Source organism: Pongo abelii, chromosome 21 (genome assembly GCF_028885655.2).
Source record: "Pongo abelii isolate AG06213 chromosome 21, NHGRI_mPonAbe1-v2.0_pri, whole genome shotgun sequence".
NCBI lineage: Eukaryota > Metazoa > Chordata > Mammalia > Primates > Hominidae > Pongo > Pongo abelii.
Window position 1 is genome coordinate 50,564,568 of NC_072006.2, and position 22,872 is coordinate 50,587,439.

Genomic DNA, 22,872 nt, shown 5'->3' on the forward strand with positions numbered 1-22,872 from the left:
AACCTCCTTATCTGAGCTCTGCCCTCCTCTGCTCTAGAAAGCCCTATGGCTCCTGTGGCCCAGACCCAAGTCCAGACTCATCTGTCTGCCATTCAGGGTCCTTCATGTCTCATCTTTTCTGTGGCTCCAGCCTCCTTGCTTGCATTCCAATACCATGGAGCCCTGTGCTGCTCAAACTCTTATTCATTTATTCATCCATTCAATCAATCATCCGTTCATTCAATAAACATTTACTAAGCCCTCTGAAGGATAGAGGGGATGAAGCTGTGAACAAGACGGGCATGGTCCGTCATCCCATGGAATTTAATATCAAGCAGAAAAGACAGACGTTGGGTCTGCGTCAGTTTAGCTCTTTATCATCTGTGTAATCTTGCATGAATAACCTCTTCTGGGCCTCAGTTTCCTCCTCTGTAGAATGGGAATAATAACAGTAGCTACCTCACATGGTGGTGTCAGGACTTAAATAGCTAAAAAGATAAGTGAATCACTCAATATTCCTCCGATCATTTACTATGGCGCAAGATGTACTCCGTAAGTGTTAGCTGTTATTATCATTATTAACTCACGACTTCATTAAAACACGCGATGATGACTATAAAAGAAAGGTACGAGGAGAGCATCTGACAGGGAGCTCGGACTAGTCTGGGGCTCTTGGGAAGGGGTCCCTGAGAAAGCGATTTGTTCTCAGAATGGAGTGTGGGGGTGGCGAGGGCGAGGGCAGCCGGGTGGAGGGAACAGCCTGGGTAGAGGCCCTGAGGCTGGATGGATTTTGCCAAGCTGAGAACCTGAAAGGCAGCGGGGAGGTTGGCACGTCAGGAGCGATGGGGAAGAAGGCCGAGATGAGACAGGAGAAGCAGGCAGGAGGCCACACCGTGCAGGATCTCGTGGGCCTTGTTAAATTTTAGATTTCATTCTAAGAGCAATGGGAAGCTGTTGAAAGCTTCCGAAGCAGAGGATTGGCATGAACCTTATTCTGTTTGGAACTCACCCAGGCCACTGTGGGTGTGAAGCAGACTGACCCCCGCCCCTTCACCTGCTGGGGTCCCCCATCGGGTGGCTGAGAATGAAACAGGGACATGGGAGAGGAGGATGTTGTCCAGGTGAACAATAATGGTGGCTTGAAGTAGGTGGGGGCAGTGAGGTTGGAGAGAAGTGGGCTATTTCTAGAGACATACAGAAGGCAGAATCCTCGGGATATAGTAGGAATGCAACGGGAAGCTGCAAGAAGAAGACCTGTTCGGTAAGACATTGAGGTGGCCCCATTCACTGATTTGGGGAAGAGAGGGAAGTAGCAAATTTGGAGGATGAGGAACCATTTATGTAGCTTAACATGCCCCAATGTGTGGAGGCCTCTGAGCCTTTCCATGTACTGTTCCAGGGAGAATGTCCTTCCTCAATCTTGTCTGATGGGGGATTTTGCATGAATCACTCAAAGCCAGGCTCCAATGTCCCCTCCAATATATGAATCCCTCCCTGGTACACCAGATTTGGTCTCTCTCCCGTATGTGTCCACGCCTCTCCCAGCACCCTGTACCTCATAGAGTTCTTGGCTCCTTCGGTTTCCTCTGCTGTTTCCATCTCATTTCCTTCCAAATTTTGGAAGGCCCCAGAGCATAGTCCTTGGGCCACTCCTCCTCAGATGACCACATGTGACCCCGCAGCTTGAAACCCCATGGATTTACTGATGACACTCAAATGTGTGTGTCCAACTCAGATGTCTGCCCAAAACCCAACACATAGAGCCTCTTGCCTGTTCAGTGCAGATGTCTAAAACGACCTTCGAAACCCTCATGTCTGAACCCGGACTCCTGAGTCCTACCCCCCACCACACACAAATAATGAGAACATAAATTCAAAAACTGCTCCTCTTCCAGCATTCCCAGTTCGGTAACTGGCAACTCCATGCTTCCAGCTGCTTCCGCCAAAAGCCTTGAAGTCAGTCTTGACTTCACACCCCACATCCAATCCATCAGCAAATCCTGCCAGCTCTACCTTAAAATAGATCCAGAATCTGGCCGATCTTGCCATCTTCATTGTTAGCAGCCTGGTCCCGGCCACCATCATCTCTCACCTGGATGATTGCAACAGCCTCCTAACTGGTCTCCCTGCTTCTGCCCTGGCCCCCTGCAGACTGTTCTCAGTTATGGTGTTAAAACATAAATCAGGCCGTAACACTCCTTCTCTCAAAATTCTTTTGGCTTCTTGTCTTACTTGGAGTAAAATGGCTCATAAGACCCAACACGAATTGGCTTCTTGTTACTTCTCTGACCTTTTCCTACTCCCCTCTCCCTCTATTTCAGCCACACTGGCCCTCTGTCTCTTCTCTGAATAGACCAGGTATGATCCCACCTTTGGGCCTTTGCACTTGCTGGTCCTCTTGCCTGGAACACCCTTGCCCCTGATATCTGCCTGGCTCACTCTCTCCCTTCCTTCGAGGGTCTGCTCAAATGGCTGACCCCACGCACCTTTCCCTGACAACCTGCAATAAACTAGCTCCTCAGTTCCCTAGGCCATTCATATCCCCTCATCCTGCTTTCTTCACCTTCTCCATAACACTTATCACTATCTGATATATTATAAATGGATGCCTCCTTTCTCTATAATGTGAGTGCCATGATTTTAGGGGTGTTGTGTTTTTTTGCTTGATGCTGTATTCCCAGCATTTAGAACAGCACGTGGCACATAATAGGTGCTCAGTGGATATTCCTTGAATGACTCGCATAGTTTTTATCTATCTGTCTTCCTGTTTGTCTGCTTGTCTGTCTCCCCCAGCAGACAGCGGGAAGCCACTGGATCCAATTCTCCACTGCTTTCCTGGTGTCCAACACAGAGTCTGCAGAGTGGGTGCTCATCAAATGTTTGAATAAACAAATGAATAATAATAGAATTTCCAGATGGATTGCCTGGGGCGATATGAGGGAGGGATTATGGCTAGACAGAGCTGCCTACTGGAAATTTTCCTGCCATTTCTGAAGGACCTGGGGTCACCTGGGAGGGGAGGAAGCTAGAAACATGAGCCAAGGAATCTCTAGAGGCCAGAAGGGATAGAGATTAAAATTTAGGAGCTGGTGATGGAAGGATCTGGAAGTGCAGGTTTCCAACTTGGTTTCATGTTTGAGGCTAACCTGTGGATTTGGAATTCTGTTGGAAGTTCAGGAAACTAAAGTTTTAGAACAGGCCAAGAGTTTCAGGTTAGGGTCTGAATTAAGGTTTGGAGTTTGGAAAACAGGTTGAAGTTTTGGATTTAAGGTTAATATTCAGAATTCTAGTTAGGGCTGAGCGTTTGGGAGTTGGGCCTAATGTTCGTGGTCAACTGGTTTTTAGAATGGGTCAAGAAATGAAAACTTTGGTGAGAAAACTATACAAAGTTGAAGATGGCATCAACTTGAGGGGTTCAACTTGAGGATATTTATTAGATTTTCAAAGCTTCTTTGCCAGGACACTATGAGACAGAAGCTCACGTTATATAGTCAAGTTCTTGAACAGTTTTTCTCCACCAGGGGCAATTTTGCCACCCAGGGGACATTTAGCAATGACTAGAGATGTTTCCGGTTGTCACAACTGGGTAGGAAGGTGCTGCTGGCATCTAGTGGGTAGAGGCCAGGAATGCTGCTAAACATTCTACAATGCCCAGGACAGCCCTCCACGACAAAGAATTATCCAGCCCCAAATGTCAATAGAGCTGAGGTTGAGAAACCCGGCACCAGAGGATTTATTCATTCTCTGAAGGGTTAGCCAAGGCTAATCCAAGTGGGCCAGGAGTCAGGATATGAGTGTTTAGGGGGAGGGCTAGTGCGATGCGGGCCTGAGCTATAGAGTCAGGTGTGGGCACCCTTGTGTCCCCCTCCTCCTGGATGGAGCTGTGAGCACACAGCTAACTCTGGCTCTGGCAGAATCTAAGGGAGAGGAAGGGGGTTAGGGTGGAGATGGGGAGGGAGAAGGAGGAGGGGGCCAGCCCAATGTGTCAGGGAATTCATGAAGCTAGAGACAAGCAGGGTAGGAGCTGGTGAAAGAGATAGAGAGAGACTAATAGTTTTGCAGAGTTGCAGAGAGCCCGAGCAGGGTCTATGGTGGGTGTGTTTGGAAGGAAGGCTGGGGGTGTGGCATGGATAGTCAGAGAGCTGCAGAGAGTTGGCATCTGGAAGGGGCTGGAGGGCCTGGTGTCTGATGCACCCTCTGCAACTTATGTGACTGCCTTGTTCAAGACAGAATTCAAATAATAATAGCTGGCTTGGCATGGTGGCTCACTCCTGTAATCCCAGCACTGTGGGAAGAGAGGTAGGTGGATCACCTGAGGTCAGGAGTTCGAGACCAGCCTGGCCAACATGGCGAAACCCTGTCTCTACTAAAAATACAAAAATTAGCTGGATGTGGTGGCGTGTGCCTGTAATCCCAGCTACTCAAGAGGCTGAGGTAGGGAAATCACTTGAACCTGGGAGGCAGAGGTTGCAGTGAGCAGAGATCTTACCACTGCACTCCAGCCTGGGAGACAGAGCGAGATTCCGTCTCAAAAATAAATAAATAAATAAATAAAACAAAAAACAAACAAACAAAAAAAACCAAATAATAATAGCTAACACTTGCATCGCACTTACTCTGTGTCACTCTAAATGCTTTACATCTGTTAACTCATTTTTAATCCTCCATCGAGCCTGTGTGATGGGTACTACTATAATCCCCATTTTACAGATTGGAAATGGAGGCAAAGGGGTTAGGTAAGTTGCATAAGATCCCATATCCCTGAGTGGCCCTGCTGGCTCCACAGCTGGCTCCAGGCTTCTGTTTTCCATTTGCTTCCTCTGCCGTTGACATTCATGATCTCATCACACCCTCTCAATAGTCTCCCGAGATAGGTGCTCTTGTTACGGCCCCTGCTGCACTGATGAAGTAACCAAGGCACAGAGAGGTGAACGACCTCTCAACACAGCCAGGTCTTCCTGACAGCGAGGCCACTTCTGCTCCTCTGTGTTGCAGCCTGGGGTGCACCTCTGCACAGCCCCATGTGCCCACCCTTGTCCATATCTGATCTTCACAAATGGCCTCAGACTTCAGGGTTTCTCAGCCTCAGCAGCAGTGACATTTTGGCTGGATAACTCTTTGATGGTGGGGGCTGTCCTGTGCAGGGTAGGATGGCTGGCCGTATTCCTGGCTTCTACCCATTGAATACCAGTAGCACTCTTTATTCCCAGTTGTGACAACCAAAATTGTCCTCTAGACAATGCCAAGTGTTCCCTGGAGGCCAAAATCAACTGCTCTCCCACCTCAATGGAGAATGACTGCTCCAGACAGTAGGCAAAGGAGGATCCTCCTATGAGATAGTGGATCATGGAAGAAAGGACCAGAGAGGGTCACACCTTACCCAAGGTCACTCAGAGAGTCGGTGGTAGGACCCAGGTCGCTCTAGCCAACAGGAAGGCAGGCCTGCTGAGCTTTCCCGCTGGAGGCTCCCTCCCCCAGGGTGAGTGTTGAGTGCCAATGATGTGACAGGAGCTGGCTGCCTGTCCCAGTAAATGCAAAGGTCCCATGAGCAGCCCGTCCTTTTCAGAGCCCCCTGCTCTCCAGCTGAGCTGAGGTGGGGCTCGCTCTGCTCCTAGCTGTGGCACTAGGAAAACAGCTGTGGCTTTGATGTCAAACAGACCAAATCCCAGCTCTGCTACACCCATACTGTGGGACCCCAGGCATGGCACTGAACATCTCTCACCCTCTGTTTCCCCATCTGAAAAATGGGCAGTTTGGATTAGAGAATCACAAACACTCAACTAGCTCTGATGTTCTGATTTTCTGACAAATTAGGGTATCCGGTGTCTTAGTCCTGGCTGTGCCTACAACTCAAAGTGGCACCTTGGGCAAGTCACTGCCCCTCTCCAGAACCCACTCTCCTCAATCTGCCATTCACCTTCAAGCAGCCAACACTCCAGTCACACAGAACTTCTCATTGTGATCTAAACCGTGAATTCTTCCCTGCGTGGGTTCATGCTGCCCCTCAGAAATGCTCTCCTGCCCATTATCCACCTGGAGAACTATGCATCTTTTTAAGACTGAGCCCAAGTCATTTGCTCCAGGGGGTCTTTCTGATTCCTGCAGGCAGAGTTAATCACTCCCTCTTTTGTTCTGTTCTGGTGCTTCTAGAAGAACACCAGCCACTGGTTGTGTGTGTGTGTGTGTGTGTGTGTGTGTGTGTGTGTGTATGTCTTCCCCACTAGACTGAAAGAGTCCTTGCAGACAGATCCTGGGTCTTCCTAATCCTAATGTTTTTGTGGTCCACACAGTGCCTGGCACAGAGTAGATGCTCAATATATGTTGAGTAAGTAAGAATGAATGAAGCGGGGGAGGAAACTGCCAAGACCCCTTAGTGGTTACAACCCTCTAGAATCCAGGGAAGGAGGCCAACCTCTTGCTGTCATCTGGTCTGAAGACTGCCCCCATCCCCAGTCCCAGCAATGGCCTGTCGCCTCAGCCACCCACACATTCTGTGGACTCAGAGAGTACCTTGGACAGCAACCAGACACTTTATAAAAAATGCTTTTATCCTCCATGAAGCTGCCCCTACAGGGAGCTGTCTGTGCTGAACTGCATCTCCGTGTGTGCATGGAGACATGTGCTTGTAGAAGAGGCCTTGCTTCTTCCATTTTTCAATCCATCCCAGGCCTTTCTGAGGATCAGACAGGGAACCTATGTTTTTCATGTTTATGTTTCTGAATGTGCAGTCTCCAACCCAAGATAGGGGTGGCTGGGGGTAGGGGGAGCACTTTGGAATTCCCTCCCTCTAATAGTCCCTTGAGGAATCCACTCTTCATCTGAGCCACATGTCCCCAAATTGTCCACAACCCCTATTCCACAAAGTCCTCTGCTTAAAGAAAGCAGATCTCAGTTCCTGGTTTTGGGGGTGGGGAGGAGAGAGGTGGTCTGTGTTCTTTGAGATCCATCCATTTAACAGGTATTTTCTGAGAAGTTATAAAAAGACAGAGGCCAGGCGCGGTGGCTCATGCCTGTAATCCCAGCACTTTCGGAGGCCAAGGTGGGCATATCACGAGGTCAGGAGTTTGAGACCAGCCTGGCCAACATGGTGAAACCCCATCTCTACTAAAATACAAAAAATTAGCCAGCCATGGTGGCTCATGCCTGTAATCCCAGCTACTCAGGAGGCTGAGGCAGGAGAATTGCTTGAACCTGGGAGGTGGAGGTTGCAGTGAGCCAAGATTGCACCACTGTACTCCAGCCTGGGCAACAGAGCGAGGCTCCATCTCAAAACAAAACAAAACAAAAAAACACTTATATTATGTTTAACTTATTGGAGTCTCAGTTTGTTCACTTGTAAAATGGGAGTAGGGTAGGTAGATATGCCTGCAAGACCAAATCCTTAAAAGGGGGCAGCTTTATGGTTCATGCATTGATCCTCAGTGCAACACATCAGCTTCAGCCTTCACCTAAAAGCAGGACTGGATGTCCTCATTCAGCTGTGTCCTTCCTGTGGGGCCCTAGTTAAGCCCCTTCCCTTCCTTGAGTCTCTGGTTGCAAATGAAGTGGGTTCTGTTCTCTAAGTTCTGGTTCAGCTGTGGGGTCCTGAGTTTCTAGGATTCTATAATGATGCTGAGGAGCCATGCAACCTCCTCTTTCTTCCTCCTGCCCCAAGGAAGGGGCTGGGGCCTCAGACAGGAGATGGGGGACACACCAGAGCTTCCCAGGGATGGCAGGAGGGTGAGGAAAGAGGAAGATCTGTCCTAGCTGGGGTGTGAGCGACAAGTTAACAGCTCAATTGTTATTTCAATTACACGGATTATTTGAAAACAATGTTATGAGTTTCATCACTGACAACCCCGGGAAATGGCTGCTATGGCAACCAGGGAAAAGAATGGCCCTGACCAGCCAATCAGAAGTTCCAACTGTGCCCCAGTTTGTACAAACTCCCCCTTCTCCACAGGGCTCCCCCCATCGTCTGCTGGGGTGGGTAGGTGGGGGCTTGGGAGAAAGAGGGAAAGAAAGGGGCAAGGAAAAGGCCACTCTGTAGAAGGGAAGAGGACAACTGAAGAAACTGAGGCACTAGGAGAAGTGGGATTCCTGGCATTGGCTGTTCATCCCAAATTCTTCAAGGGCAAGAACACATCTGACCCACTGCACCTTCCCAGTGCCCGGCACAGGCCTGGCACCCAGAAGACAGTAACAGGGCTTGTTCCAGAGCTGCCTGTGGCTGAGGAGGGGTTTCCTCTTCACACCCTTCATTCTCTGCTCACCGTCCAGTGGGAGAGAATTCTCCGAGACCTCTTCCACGAAGGGTACACACAATTGGCCTTGTCTTTCACTGCCAGGAAGAGAACAGGCATGCGAGGAGCCTCTCACTGGCAGGTGAGATCTGTGAGGTTCTGGGGTGTCTCTGAGAGCCCTGGATATCTTTCCCTGCGGCCCTCTGCAGAGGCCGCCTCTCCCTGCAACGTCCTTTGGCCCAGACTTGTCCAAATGCGGCACCCCAGTGGTCTCCAGAAAAAGTGTTTTTGCTTTGAGAATATCCTGTGCTCTCCCTATTCAGAAAGAGGCCAACTTGACGGGAAGCTGGCTGGACTCTAGCTCTGCAAAACTCCCTCCTGAAAGCCCATTTCCTACCCAGCCTGAGCTCCCTGCTGTCCACTCCTGTGTTCCCGAATCCCTCATCACATTTACTTTTAAAGAAACCCTTACATAGGGCTTATGAATGCTAGGCACTGTTCTAAGTACTTTACAAACATTAGCTTGTTTCATTCTCACCACAAGCCTGTAATGCAGCTACTGTGATTATCATCTCCACTTTACAGATGGGGAAACTGAGGTGGTTAAGTAACTTGTGTAAGGACAGGCAGCTAGGAAGGGGGGCAGCTCAGGGAGCAGAACCCAGGCAGTCCAGCTTCCAGAACCCAAGTCCAGCTTCCAGAATCCAAGCTCTGGGCTGCCATCCTCATTCCTCCTGATAGATGATGATCCAGCTTGAGTCTTGCCTGATAGTCAAAAGACTCATAAAATTCAACTTTTGTTGCCTCATCTATTTATTTGTAGAGGTAGGGTCTCAATCTGTCACCCAGGCTGGAGTGCAATGGCATGATCATAGCTCACCACAGCTTCAAACTCCAGGGCTCAAGCAATCCTCCTATTTCAGCCTCTGAAGTAACTGGGACTACAGTCATGTGCCGCCACGCTTGGCTAATGTTTTAATTTTTGTTGAGATGGGGGTCTTGCTATGTTGCCCAGGCTTGTCTCAAACTCCTGGCCTCAAGTGATCCTCCTGCCTCGGCCTCTCAAAGTGCTGGGATCACAGGTGTGAGCCACCATGCCTGGCCTGTTGCCTCATCTTTTTATACCAGGAGCCTCCCAGGTGCTTGTCCTGAAACTTCTGTGCCGTCTTTTTGTATCTTCGCACTAGGGGAGTGGCAGACAGATACAAAGAGAAGAGGCACCTGAGGATGTTACCAATAAGTGGACATCTGTAGATCAATGCTGGTTCTCACAGCCCAAAGTCCTGATCTGGCTGTAAGGCAGGGAGGGGCATCTTCATTAATTTGGTATCCACTGTGAGGACACTATGTGCCCATTATCCCATTCATTCCAGCAAGGGAGGTCTTACACTCCTCATTTTACAGATCAGTAAACAGAGGCTCAGAAAGTCAAACACTTGCCCAAGGCCATCCAGCTAAAATGTATCCAATAGGGATTGGTGCCCAGATCTGTCTGTCTCTGACTGCCATTAGCAAAAGACATGATTCCTGTCCTCAATGGACCAGTTAGAGAGGCAAGACAGGTAACAATGGTTCGCAAAGGGCTGAAACAGGACGCCGAGGTTGAATAGATGTAAGGGCTTAGACCAGGTGAGCAAAGGTTTGCAGGTGGGAATGGGCCCTGGAGCAATGGCCTAGCGGGTATGTGTCTGAGCTCATCAGGTGACCATGTCAGATGATGAGATGGGGCTTTGAACGCCAAGCAGATGGTTTGGCGCTGACAGGCGAGACCATAGGGAGCCATTGCTGTCTTAGGAACCTCTTTCCCTCCCTCCTGAGGCAGCCTCCCTCTCGCGCAGCAGAGCAATTTCCCAAAGCATTTTCTCTAATTTGTGATTGTTTTTCTAACCAGAAGCAGCAAGAGTCTCCAGCTTCTCCCAGCCCGTAAGCCGAGCCTGACGGAGCTGCCAAAGCTGCAGGTCTCCACCCCCAGCCCAACCCACTCGGGGACTTACAAGTCCCTCTGTTCTAAAAGCCCACCCACGGTACTAGGCAGGCTGCGGGGAGGGTCTTATGGTCCCAAATCCAGGGGCTTCTTTCCCAGCCTGAAGCTGGCTGAGTTGATGCAGAGACCTGGGAATGACTTTAAGCTGGGGCCACCCACTGCTGGCTGATGGTGCCCCGCGGACCTCAAGGGCTGGTACCCTGGGACAGAGGGTGGCATGAGGGCTCGAAGCCAAGGGCTGCTCGAGGGCTCCAGGAGGGGCAGGGGCTGAGTGAGGAGGTCAGGGCTCTGTGAGTAGGGATGAGGGCTCCTTGAGGGAATGCAGGCTCAGAGAGGAGATGAGTCTTCAGTTCAGGGGACAGAAATTCTGTGGGAGAACAGGGGCTCTGGAAGGGAAAGGCATTCCAGAAGGTGACCAGGAGCTAAGTAACAGGAGGTGCTCAGGGATGGAACAGGGGCTCAGGGATGGGATGGGTCTCCAGGAAGGGTGGGGGCTCCGTGGAGGGTTAGAGCTTTCATAGGGGGTGCAGGAGCTCTGTGGAGATTCTGGGGAATTGGGGGCTCTATCCTGAGAGAGGACCAGGCCTCCACAAGGAGATGGGGACTCCAAGAAGAGACGGGTGCTCTGTGGGAGGTGGGGATCTGGCCAGGGGCTCAGCTGCAGGGCTGGGGTTTGTGAGCACAAAGGCTCAGAAAAGAGAGCGCAGGCTCAGTGAGGGGATGGGAGCTAACCCGCCGGGGACAGAGGTGCTGGGAGGGGCTCGGGGCTTTCCAAGAGGATGAGGGCTTGGAGAGAAATGGTGGCTTATGAAGGGACAGTGGAAGTGAGAGAGTGGGAAGGCCCTTCCTCCACGGTTGTTTTGGGGATTAAATGCAGCCATCTCCTCCCTGACCCACTACCCGGGTGCCCTACCTCAGCTGACCCATCCTACCCACAGGCTTGTCTCCTTGGCTTACACAGCCCTGTGCCCCTGATGGTCCCCTCACCTTGGTCCTCTGCTCCACCACTCCCCCTGCCCACCTCTCCTCGAGGCAAGATCCCGACGCCCCCTCTACTAACTCCTCCACAAATGTCCCACTCTGCACCCATTTCCTCAAAGTCACCTCTATAGATTTTGATATCCTCCTACAGCCCAAATGCATTATCAGGTCAGTACTTCAGACACCTGTAATGATCAATAAGGTAGTCCTCCCTCACAGCCAACCTCAATCTGTCTAGCTGCAAGTGCAGCCAATTTCCTCTGTTCTGTCCTGGAAATAGAAAAAAAAGGCTGATCTACAGGCCACTGTTCATTCCATTCTTCATTGCTTTGAATACACAAAGTCTCCTCTCAAACTTCTCTCTTCTAGGTAAAATCATTCTGGTCCTTTTCCTTGGCTTTTCTAATCATTATCTTTAGTATCGGGTATCTTCAAATGCTGTGTTAAGATTTTATCAGAGCCTGGCACATAGTAGGCTCACAAGAAATATATCTTGGATGGATGGAGAAGTTGGTAGATTTTGAGGGTGAATGAGGGTGGAGAGATGGGTAGTAAGAAGATGGAAAGAAAGGTGGTGATACATGTGTGGGTAAATGACGGGTGGGTGGATAGATGGGTGGAGGTGGGTGAGGGGTGAACTGCAGGCAGATGGATGTTTAAATGGAGGTGGGTGGGCTGGAGGATGATGGATTGGATAAGTGGATGGATTGATGAATGGGTGGATGGATGGATGGATGGATGGGTGGGTGGGTGGATGGATGAGTGGATGGATGGCTGGCTTAGATGGGATGCTGGCTGGATGAATAATCTCAGCTGGCATCTCAATTTTCCCCTATATCTCCCAAGTATAGGCTCCCCTAATTTGGTTAATGGACCCCAGTTCTCCCAGACACCAGGCCTGAGACTTTGTCATATTTCATTCCTCCCTCTCCCTTATCTCCCACAACCAAGCAGCTCTGAGTCCTGTTGATCCTATTTCCTTGGGGCCTTTCTCCCTGGCCCCTGTTCTCTACAACTTCATTAAGCCCCTACCCGACTTATCTCCTGGACAATTTCAGCTGCCCCCGTCTGTTGCCTCCTTTCTCTTTCCTTCAAGTCCATCCTAAAACACTGTCAACAGCAAGATCTTTCTACAGCTTAATTCCAGCCAGCAACCTTCAATAGCTTCCTATTGCTTACATTCCTCAGCCTGGAGCTCCACGCATCTGAATTCAGTTGCACCTTCCCTTTGTGGTCCTCTCTGTCTTTCCTCCCCTCCATGTCCTCTGTGCCCTGGTCAATGGGGCAACCAGCTGACACCCAAGGCTTCGCCAAGCTCCTCCTCTTCGCTCATGTTCTTTCCACCTGCTGGAAACACCTCCACCTGCAGCAGCGTCATCCTAGCTTCAACACACAGCTCAAATACTGCCTCCCTCACGAAGCCTCCCCCAGTGCCTTCGACCAGACAGAGTCAAGCGCGTCACTTCCTCAAGAGCATTTATGGAGCACCTACTATGTGCCCAGCTGACTAATAGAGCCCTGATGGTGGGAGGGCTAGGACACAGGAGAGACACAACCTTTGCCTTCCAAGGTACACAGCCTGCTCATGTAGTCACGTTTGTGTGAGCATGCAGGTGCATACAAACATATACAGAATTCAAGGGAAAAAAATAAGGGCACAGTGACTCACGCCTGTGTGAGACTCCGTCTCAAAAAAAAAATTAAAAAAAATAAAATAATAATAATAATAATAAGGGCAAAATAGCACAGTATTAGTAGCTAGAGCTTATAGAGCACTGAATATGGGCCTAAGTGCACTGTTCTAAGTGCTTTACTTCTAATAATTCATTTCACCTTCTCAATAATCCTATGAGATAGGTACAGATGAGGAAACTGAGGCAGAAGCTCACTCAGCTAGTAAGTGGCAGGGCAAAGATGGGAACCCTGGTAGCCTGGCTGCCAGGCAGTTCTCTCAGCAGCACACAGTAGTGTGTCATAAATAGTGCTGTTGGAGTGGGGTGGACAGAGAAAAGTCATGACAAGGCTCATTCTGACCTCCCAGCCCACTCCCACTCTGCCAACCCATCTCCCTTCTCTTCAAGTCATTTGAATAAATGGACACTGAAATAGACTCAGCTAGGGGCAAAGGATTCAGTCTGCTCTGAGACACCATAGGGCCCTGGGCAAGTTCCAGCCTCTCCCTGGGCCTCAGTTTCCCTTCTGTATCATGGACTTGGACTCATCAGTCCCTAAAGGCCCTTTCAACTCAAAAATGCATAACCCTAAACACAGCCACTTAGATCTTAGAAGATGCAAGCCTTGGCAGCCTCCTGGCCTGGGGGCTGGGCTGCCTCTCCCAGGAACTCTCTGTTGTCCCTGAATATGCAATTTCAGCCTCTGGTCCCTGTGGGCCCCGCTGTGAGTCCACAGTCCTATGTCTGGTTACCTGAGCCTGTCTGGCTTGTCACCTACCCATCATCTTGTCTGCCCGCTGACCTGGATCCACCTGCTTCTGCTTCCCATCCATCAGCCTGCCCGGGCCCATCCACCTTATGTCCCCCACCTGCCTGGTGCCTGTCATTCTGCCCATGACACAAAAAAGCACGCGTGTGCGTGCGCGTGCACACACACATACACACACACTCCACCTCCCCAGCTCCCCTCCCCTACTCTGCAAGCACTACGGTGACAACAAAGAATATGGGGCGAGGCCTTCTGCTTTTTTGACTCGCAGAGGGGTCTGTGGTGTTAACATCTGGACCTACTTTCCAGAAGCCAAAACAGTTCTCTGCCATCCAGCATCCTTCCCTTCCCCAGGGACCCCCCAGCCCCCTCTTCGCTGGCTCAAGGGCTTCTACTTGAGGAATCTGGTCAGGGCCACACGACTCCTGCCAAAAACGTCCAAGTGGTCCCTGAAGAAATCAACGGACAAGAGCGTGAAGATGTGTGTACAAGGATGCTCACGGCAGAATTGTTTGTAATAGCGAAGGATTGGAAACAACCCAAATGTCCAACAGTGGGGGCTGGTTAAATGAATGATGGGCAGCCACACAATGGAGAAGCATGCAGCTCTTAAAAAATGATGATGTAGATGTATATTTATCGAAATGGCAAGACATTCACAATATATTATAGGGTGAAAAAAGCAGGTTACGGAGGCATATGTATAAAGCAAGATGCCATTTTTATTTTTTAAAAATCTATATATGTCAAGAAGGATATGCACTGAAATGGTAGCCAAGTGGTGGTAAAATTATGGCTAATTAAAAATGCTTTCATATATAAAAAGATACATACATATATACATATATATAAATTTACACACACACACACACACACGGAGAATCACTCTGTATTAAATATTTCATATGAGCCCAGTGCAGTGCTAAGTGCTTTGTCTGTGTTACTTCATTTCTCCAGAGTCCTTAGAGGTAGGTTTTGTTAAAACCATTTTCTAGATGAGGAAACAGAGGCTCACTCAGCTATTAAGTGGCAGAGCTGGAACTTCAACTCTGCTCTGTCTGGCTCCAGAGCCCGTGCACCTAATCAGTAGGTTGTCATGTTTCTCATTTTCTCATTTTGTTTATCTGTAACTTGCCTATTAAAAAAAATATATATGTATATATAAGGCTGGGTGCGGTGGCTCATGCCTGCAATCCCAGCACTTTGGGAGGCCAAGAAGGGTGGACCACCAGAGGTCAGGAGTTCGAGACCAGCCTGGCCGACACGGTGAAACTCTGTCTCTACTAAAAATACAAAAATTGGTCGGGCGTTGTGGTGGGCGCCTGTAATCCCAGCTACTCAGGAGGCTGAGGGAGGAGAATTGCTTGAACCCAGGAGGCAGAAGTTTCAGTGAACCAAGATTGCGCCATTGCACTCCAGCTTGGGCAACAAGAGTGAAACTCCGTCTCAAATATATATATATAATATATATATTATATCAACTTGAGTGATAAAGAAACAACAGAAGTTAATAAGACAACGAAAGAATGAGGCTGGTGAACTATACACAGCAATGTGCCCTGAACTTCCGGGCTCCTGGACAGGAGCTCCCCACCAGCCGGTGCATCCTTCTCTCCTCTCTAAGTACCTGTGTATTAGCATGGTCCAGCTCTCTGGGGAGAGGCCAGGCAACCCTGGTTAGAGTTGGGCCGTAGTCTTGCAGACTTCAAGGCTGCATGGCCTCAGGCCCCCTCTCCTCACACCCAAATTTAATTCAGTGAATGGAGTGCAGCTTTGTACCATATGCCACGCTAGACCCTAGAGAGGAAAAAATGAAAAAGCCCAGCACCTGCCTTCAAGATCTTCTCATACAGGGCTTGGTTTCTCAGCCTCCACACTATCAACAGTTTGAGCTACATGAGTCTTTGCAGTGGGGTGGGGGGGACTGTCTTGTGCGTTGTAGGCGGTTTAGCAGCATCCCTGGCCTCTACCCATCAGATGACAGCAGCAGCCTTCTACGCAGTAGTGACAGCCAAAAATGTCTCGAGACATTGCCAAGAGTCCTCTGGGGGGCAAAATTGCCCCTAGTTGAAAAACACTGATCTAATGTGCTGCAGATGACACAAGGCAGGCAGTGAGAAAAGAAAACTAAACTAATTGCTACAGAGGTTCAAAATATAGACAGGAGTCACATGTGCCTGGCTGGGTCCAAGAAGGCTTCCGGGGATGAACCCGTCCCCGAACCTTGAGAATGCCTCAAGGTTCTTTCCATTCTACAGACTCATCCTGGATGGGGAGCTCCTCCTTCCTCATGGCCTCAAAACTCTATTTCCAGCCCAGAACTCTCTGAGTGGGCCTAGGTGTTTTTGCATGACTATCCATCCAGCATCCCCACTCATGTATCCCATTAGGATCTCACCCTCGACCTGTCCACAGCTGGTCCTCACCTCTTCTTAAAAGCCCTTCTCCTCTTCATTTCTCATCTTCACGACCCACACAGCCTCCCGAGCCAGGAATGGGGACCCCTTCTCTCCCCCATGCCCACACAGTTACTTAGCCCTGTCCATTCCACTCCCACAATCCTCACGAGTGAGCCCCCCTCCATGCCTCAGACCCAGACACCAGCAGCCCAGGATCTGGTCTTCCCCACCCAGCAGCAGGATGAGGCTTCTAATGGCGAATCTCCACGCGCCACTCCCCTGCTGAAAACCTGTGCGTGGCTCCCCACTGCTCTCGGGATGAAGGCCAAGCCCCTTGTGTTGCTTTCAAGACCCACGGGACCTGGCTGCTGCCCACCTCACTGGCCTGGTTTCCCGTGACTCCCACTCCCTGAACCCCAACCTCTGTGTGTTCTACTTCAGCCAACTGAAATCTCAGTTCCTCTGCTATTCTTTCCCCTCCTTGGGGCCTTGGTACCCCTTGGCCTGGAGGCTGCCTTCCCTGCTCTTGTTCCTCCCTACCCCCCTTTATCCCATAGATAACTGCGAGACAGCCTGCAGGAGTGCCTCAACATCACTTCCTCCTAGAAGCCTCTGCTGCCCCGCCCACTGGCTGTCACAGTTATGAGAATTGTTCATCTTCCTCCCTGGACCACCAGACTCCTGTCGGCTGGGATTCAGGCTGCTTGCTCACCATTGTGTCTCTACCATACAGCACGAGGCTTAACACATAGTAATGCTTTATGTATATATGTAAATATGTATATATATATTTTAAACTGGATAATGAATAGATGGTCAGACAGGCGGATGGGTGATGCAAGGAAGAGGTGCTATTTGGGTTGAGTCCTTAATGCTTTGGAATATCTTCAGGAAAGGTTGTTCAGGTGGAAGGGCAGGTGGGGCTGGATGCGGGAGTGTCAGATTGGAGGCACAGTGGGAGATAAAGGAGGATGCAGACGGATTACAAAGACCTTGAATGTCATAGTGCCGAGTCTGGACTTAATTCAGTAGGCAATGGGGAGCCATGGAAGGGTTTTAATCAAGCCAGTGACACGATCCCACCTGTGTTAGAGAACGATCGCTCTGGTTGCCGCAGGGGTTGCAGCGGGAGGGTATCAGAGGCTGGGAGGCCAGGGAGGAGGCTGCCACAACAGGTTAGGCATGAGCCAGTGAGGTCTGAGCTGGAGCAGGGATCGCGAGATGGATGAGAGGGGAGAAAAGGTAGAGATTAGGATGAAATTTGAATCCATGGGACTCTAGAACATGTTCCCACACTGCCGGCTGCATGCAGGGACTCCATCTTCCTCAAGGCAAAGGAAGAAGGATCCTGAAGTCAGAGATAGATCCTGGTCGTCCTAACTCAATTCCCCTCCTGCAGGGGTGCAGGCAGCTAAGATCATGTGCAAAACCAAACAAGGAGGAACTGTTGCCTTTACCCCATGGGAACCAAGGAATATAAACAGAGGGATATGAACAATAACAATACTGCTTTATGTGTGGGGTGTCCTATGTGCCAGGCATCGCGCTCAGCACCATACATGCTCATGCACATTTGATCTTCACAACAACCCAATGAGACAGGTATTACATTTTCCTCCATTTCACAGAGGAAGAAACTAAGGCTCAGAGAGGTAAAGTAACTTGCCAGCAAGTCACAAACTCAGGCTGGTTGGACTCCAATGCCTACGCGCTTAATCATCTATTTATATTATGCACAGGAAAGAGCTGGTAACAAGTGGATGGCTGAAGGCTTGTGGGTCTGACGACAAAGCAAGAAGTTCCCAGCCTAATCCCAATGTGACAGCAGGAAGGAGACTGCTGATGGGGCATGGAGGAAAATGTGGGGGAAGAAGGGAATTCCTCCAGGTTGCTGCACCTCATGTGTTTGAAATCAGACCCACATATTCGGAAAGGTGTGTGCCCATTGTGAGAGAACTGAGCTAAGGAGTGAGTAGTGAGTATATCCTTAACCCCCAGATGGGCCACCTTTAGAGTAATTAAAAAAAGGGATCCTTTTCTGGGGGTAAGCAGCCCCATAGACCTATGGCTAGTAAGTATATGAAGCCTTTTTGCAAATTAGAGAAAGATGCCCCCTCCTCCAGGCAGGCACAGCCTGTCTTTGGGGCACCTGACTTGGACAGTGGAGCTTAAAATAGATTTCAGTCCCCGCTCTCCTCTTGCATTAAACGCCCTTGGACAGTCAACAACCTGCCCAACTGCATATAACAGCCATGCCTCCAGCCTTCCTGTCCTGCATGTCTGTTTCAAAGTAGCCACTCTGTATCATCAACAATGAGAAAATGTCCCTCCTGCCAGATACACAGAGCTCAAATCACTCCACAGACAACTTTCTTGTTAGGCCTTGTCTCTTCCATGGGAAGAAAGACAGTCCCATCATGCCCACTGCCCTGATGAAAAGTTGAGGTCAGAGCCTGTCCTGGTGGTGAAATATCTAGGCTTTCTCTAGAGAGGCCAGATTCAAAACACAAGTTTGTAGAAAGGAGAGGCCCTGAGTTGAGAGCTCCAACTTAAAGGTGCTTTGAGGAACCCGGGGTGGAGGGTGTGCCCACTCTTGCGGGGGGCATGAGGCTTTTCTCTCTGAGCCTGACCTGAGGCCTGGGTTTCCTCTCAGCCTGTTTCCCCACCTGGTCCCCAGCCCCTAGCACCCTTCCTGGCTCAGCTATGGGGAGGAATGAGGAAGTCCTCGGCCCTGAGGCCTCAGCCCCGTCACCACCGTAGGGTCTTCTATTCTCTCACTCCCTCCCAGGCCATGCAGTGCCAGCTGCTGCCCGTGTTATATAAACAGAAATCATTCACTCTCTCTCCCTCTACCTGAGGCTGCATTTCAGATTGGAGCTTCCTGATGGAAGAAAAAGGGGAGGGGGAAGAACAGAGAGAGAGAGGAGAGGAAGTTTAATTGGCTGACTCTTATCTCCCATGTGGTAAATAAACTGGCTGCTCCGAACTTTGCCAACTCAGGAGGAGACGGGCCCTCCTGGGCTCCCTGCCCCAGCTATGTCCCGGCCCCTGTCAGACGGCTTCAGAATGCAGCGCTCCTGCAAAGCTCTCAGAAAGACCAGTGCCTGGGGAAGCAGCAGGGGCATTGGGGGTTCCAACCTCTAGGTATGATTATTCCAGAGCACGACCAGAAACATCCAGAGATCACAGCCACTCTTTTGACAGAAAGGCTGTGACTCACCCGGAGGTCACAACACACTTTTAGGGGCCAAACTTTGTCCTCTGCTTCTGCTACTCAGCTTCTCTGCTAAAGGCATTCAACAGCTTTCCTCCTGCACTGGCCTGGGAGCACTGGGGGTCTAACTTGAATACCTCATGCTGAATTTAAGCAAGTGTCTTCTTGTCCTGCCTGCAGCGTGAAGCCAAGAAACGGCTCTGTTTTGCCCCAGGCCTACCCAACACATAAGCAGCGTTGGTGAGGCCTGGAAGTCAAGGTACCTGGGTTCCTATTCTGGCTCTGGGTATAGCTTATCATGTGACCTCGGGCTGCTGTTGCCAATCCTTGAAAATGGAAAACAGGGCAGCCCAGGTGGTCTCCAATGTGCTGCTCACAGTTAGGAATACGGAAAGGGGTTCTTGTCTCCAGGGGTCCCCTGATGGGGCCACCCAAGAGGTACAGGTGCACCTTAGCTGAGAGACACCTGGCTGGCTTTATAAAGTACCTGCCCCCGAGGCATTGGCAGTGGTGGACCCGGAAGGGCACACAGACATCTCCAGCAAGCAGTGTTTAAATGTTGGCAATACCCTTCCCTTCCAGGAGGAATGAAAGAGGAGTGTCCCAGACACTGAGACAAGGAGGGAAATAAGGGTGAAGTAGAGAAATGGCTGGGGCAGGGAACAGGTGAGTGCTACAGAAAAACTGAGGCAGACAGGATAGAAGATGGGTCGGGGTTGGGGGGTGACGAGGAAATGGTCATTGGTGGGCAAAGACCAAAGGATGTCACTGTGGGTGTAGAGGCCAAGTTTCAACAAGGGATGTAGACTAGGGGCAACTGAGGGGGACGGAGTGGGCACTGATGGACACATATACGGGATACAAATGAAGGACAGAGAGTCATGGTAGTTAGGGAGGAGGCTTTGAGCCCTAGGGCAGTGGTGATGCTGATATAGGGTATTGGCGCTGACCAGTGGGAGAAGAGGATGAGATCCTGAGCCTGGGTGGAGGGGCCAGAGAGAGCTGGCAACAGCCAAAGCCCTCAAATGAGCCACTGCCTGTGCCGGGGGCACCTTGGCCAGCCCCAGAAACGTGGGGAGTGCTGGAATCAGCCCCACGGAAAAAGAAGCTGGCATGCGCAACCCTGGCGACGCCCGAAGGATTGGGAGAGAAGAGGTTCCGAGGAGCGAGCACCTCGGAAGACCGGAGCAATTTCAAACAGCAGCTTCTCTGCCCGCCGCAAGGGGGTGCCCTGCACCTCGGGGAGACCTCGGGTGACCCTGGATCAGCCCCGCCCGCTGCAGCCCTGCCTGGGACAGGGCCCGACAGTGCCAGAGAAGAGGCAGCGGGGAGGCGCGAGCGAGATGGGTCCACACTGTGCCCACCCAGGGCTGCCCGGCACCCCGCGCTCCCACGCAGTCCACTCTTCCCAGGAAACGCCGCGGCCCCCGAGGGTTAGCCCTAAGTGAAGCTCTCTTTTGACGTTAGGCTGTCGGGGGCCCCGTCCTTCTTCCCCAGCGGGGACGGTGTCTCCGGAGTCGGGTCCTAAGGAAGAGAGCAGCGCTGGCTCTTGCTCACCGCCAGCCCGCCCGACGGCCAGAGGGCAGCGGGGTCGAGCCGGTGGGGCCGGCAGGGGTCCCTGTGGGCCGGCTCCCCGGCTCAGAGGGGGCCAGAACCGTGCGTGTCGCCGCGGCTGGAGTCAGCCTCCGGGTGTCCCCGGACGCGGCACGACCTCGCACACACACACCGCGCGCACACGCTCGCGCCGTGCGGTATTTCCCGGCCCCGGACCCCGCCTCTGGGAGGGGCCGAGGAGCCGAGCCCCGCTAGCAGGGTGGGGGAACCGGGAACGCCTGGGTCCCAGCCCTCGCGTCAGGGCTGTGCGCCACCTTCCCAGCCCCTTTTGGCGCGCCGGCTCGGCCCCTGGCGCTACCACCCCTCAGCCCGCGGGGGTCCCGGAGGCTCCCAGGCGCGCGGCGGACGAGGTTGTGGGGACGGGTGGGGGCTGCGGGCTTCGGGCCGAGAGGCTGCTCGGCTCCGCGCCGGGGAAAGTTTGGACGTGGGAAACTCCCTCCCCGCCCGCCCGGCCGAGAGGAGGGGGCGCGCATGGCCAGGCGCAGGCACCCCGGCTCCTCCTGCGGCTGGTGGCTCGCCCCACGCGCCGCCTGCCCGGCCGCTCCCGCCGGCCAGGGGGCTCCCTCCCTGCCGGGCAGCCTCCCCTCGGCGGCGATCCGGCTGCTCCTCCCGCGGCACCCCGCGCTCTTACCTCGGGGAGCGGCCCGGGGCTCCCCCCAGTCCTGCCGCCTCGGGACGCTGCGTGGGGCGGGAGCCCAGGCGCGGGCGGCGGGCGAGTCCGGAGCCCCGCGGCCGCCCGCAGGAGCCGGAGGGAGAGCGGGAGCGAGAGGGGGAGCCGCGGCGGCGTGTGCGCGCGTGTGTGTGAGCGAGAGAGCGAGAGAGCGAGGGAGTGAGCGAGCGAGCGGGAGCGAGGGAGTGTGCGTGTCTGACTAGGGGGGAAGTGTGCAAGGGACGGATCCCTTCCTTCCTCCCGCAGCCTCTGGTGGAGACTCGGAGAATGCAGCGCCCGCGGGGCAGAAGCGCCGCGCAGCGCCGAGCCGCGGGCGGCGGCCGGGCCCGGACCCCGGCAGCCGGGGAGCCCCGGCCCCCGCCCCCCGGATCGCGCCCCTCCTACACCAGGAGGGGACAGCCTTTCCCTCTCTCGGGCGGCCCGGTCCCAGGAAACCCCCCAGAGGACTGCCCCTCCCTCCTCCAACCCCAGATCCGCGCGAAGGGAGCGCCCCCAGGAGGGGGACCATCTACCTCCTCGCCTGGCAGCTCCCCAGGTGGCCGCAGTTTGAGACCAGAGCCTATTTCCCCACCTGATTTTACTGCGAATAGGGCTTCCCATTTCCGCCCCCTGACTACTACGGGAGGCCGCCTTCAGAGGAGCGGGGGCGCAGGCGAGGGTAGGAGCAGGCTTCTCCAGTGGCCGCCCCTGGCTTGCTGCCCAGAAAGACCCCTTGCACAGACCAGGTCTGCCAGTTCAGAAACAGTCACTGTGCATTGAGGTGGACAGAGACCCGGTGCCCAGGGCTGAGTCTCCAGGCAGATGGGAGGTCGGGTGTCCCCGGGAGAGAAACTTGAGGGCTTTTCTTCTGGAGGGTCCCCCTGGACATCCTTGTAACCAACAAAGTAAGCAGGCAAAACAAGACACCTCCATCCTTAACTTGGTGCCACCTTGACCCGGAGAAGTCTCCCAATAAAATCTTTCCGCTGCCCAGAAACTCCTTGCTGGTCCGGTTTTCTGTTCTTTTAAAAATCCGGCTGGTCTGCTCCCTGGTGTTTTTTCCACCTGGCCCTGTTTCTTTCTCCTGGCTGCCTGGCTCTCCTTACTGCCTCATCTCTCTGGGATGAGGCCTAATGGAGGAGACCCTCCCACCCCACTTCTGAGTTCCCAATATGAGGTTATTGATGGTAAGATAGGACCAGTGACTCCCATAGCCCCACCCTTTGTCTTGGGTTGTGGGTCCCCTTAGGAGTTGCCCCCCCCCCACTCCCCATGGCTTCCAGATAGGTGCGTGAAGGATAACAGGAGACTGGACAGCTGCAGACCTCTGTCCTGCCAAGCTGCCAATGACCAGCCATTTAATCACCCACAATCAGCTGCTGAAGTTC

At 52.3% G+C, this 22,872-nt stretch overlaps 1 protein-coding gene across 1 annotated transcript in view; it reads right to left on the reverse strand.

Annotated features, from left to right (window-relative positions):
• The window catches only part of CDH22 (cadherin 22), a 135,375-nt gene extending 113,618 nt beyond the window's left edge, over positions 1 to 21,757 (reverse strand). Inside the window, exon 1 of the mRNA XM_024238983.2 lies at positions 21,467 to 21,757. The gene's annotated coding sequence lies outside the window, so the exon portion shown is untranslated. The remainder of the gene's footprint in view (positions 1 to 21,466) is intronic.
• Positions 21,758 to 22,872: the final 1,115 nt, after the last annotated feature.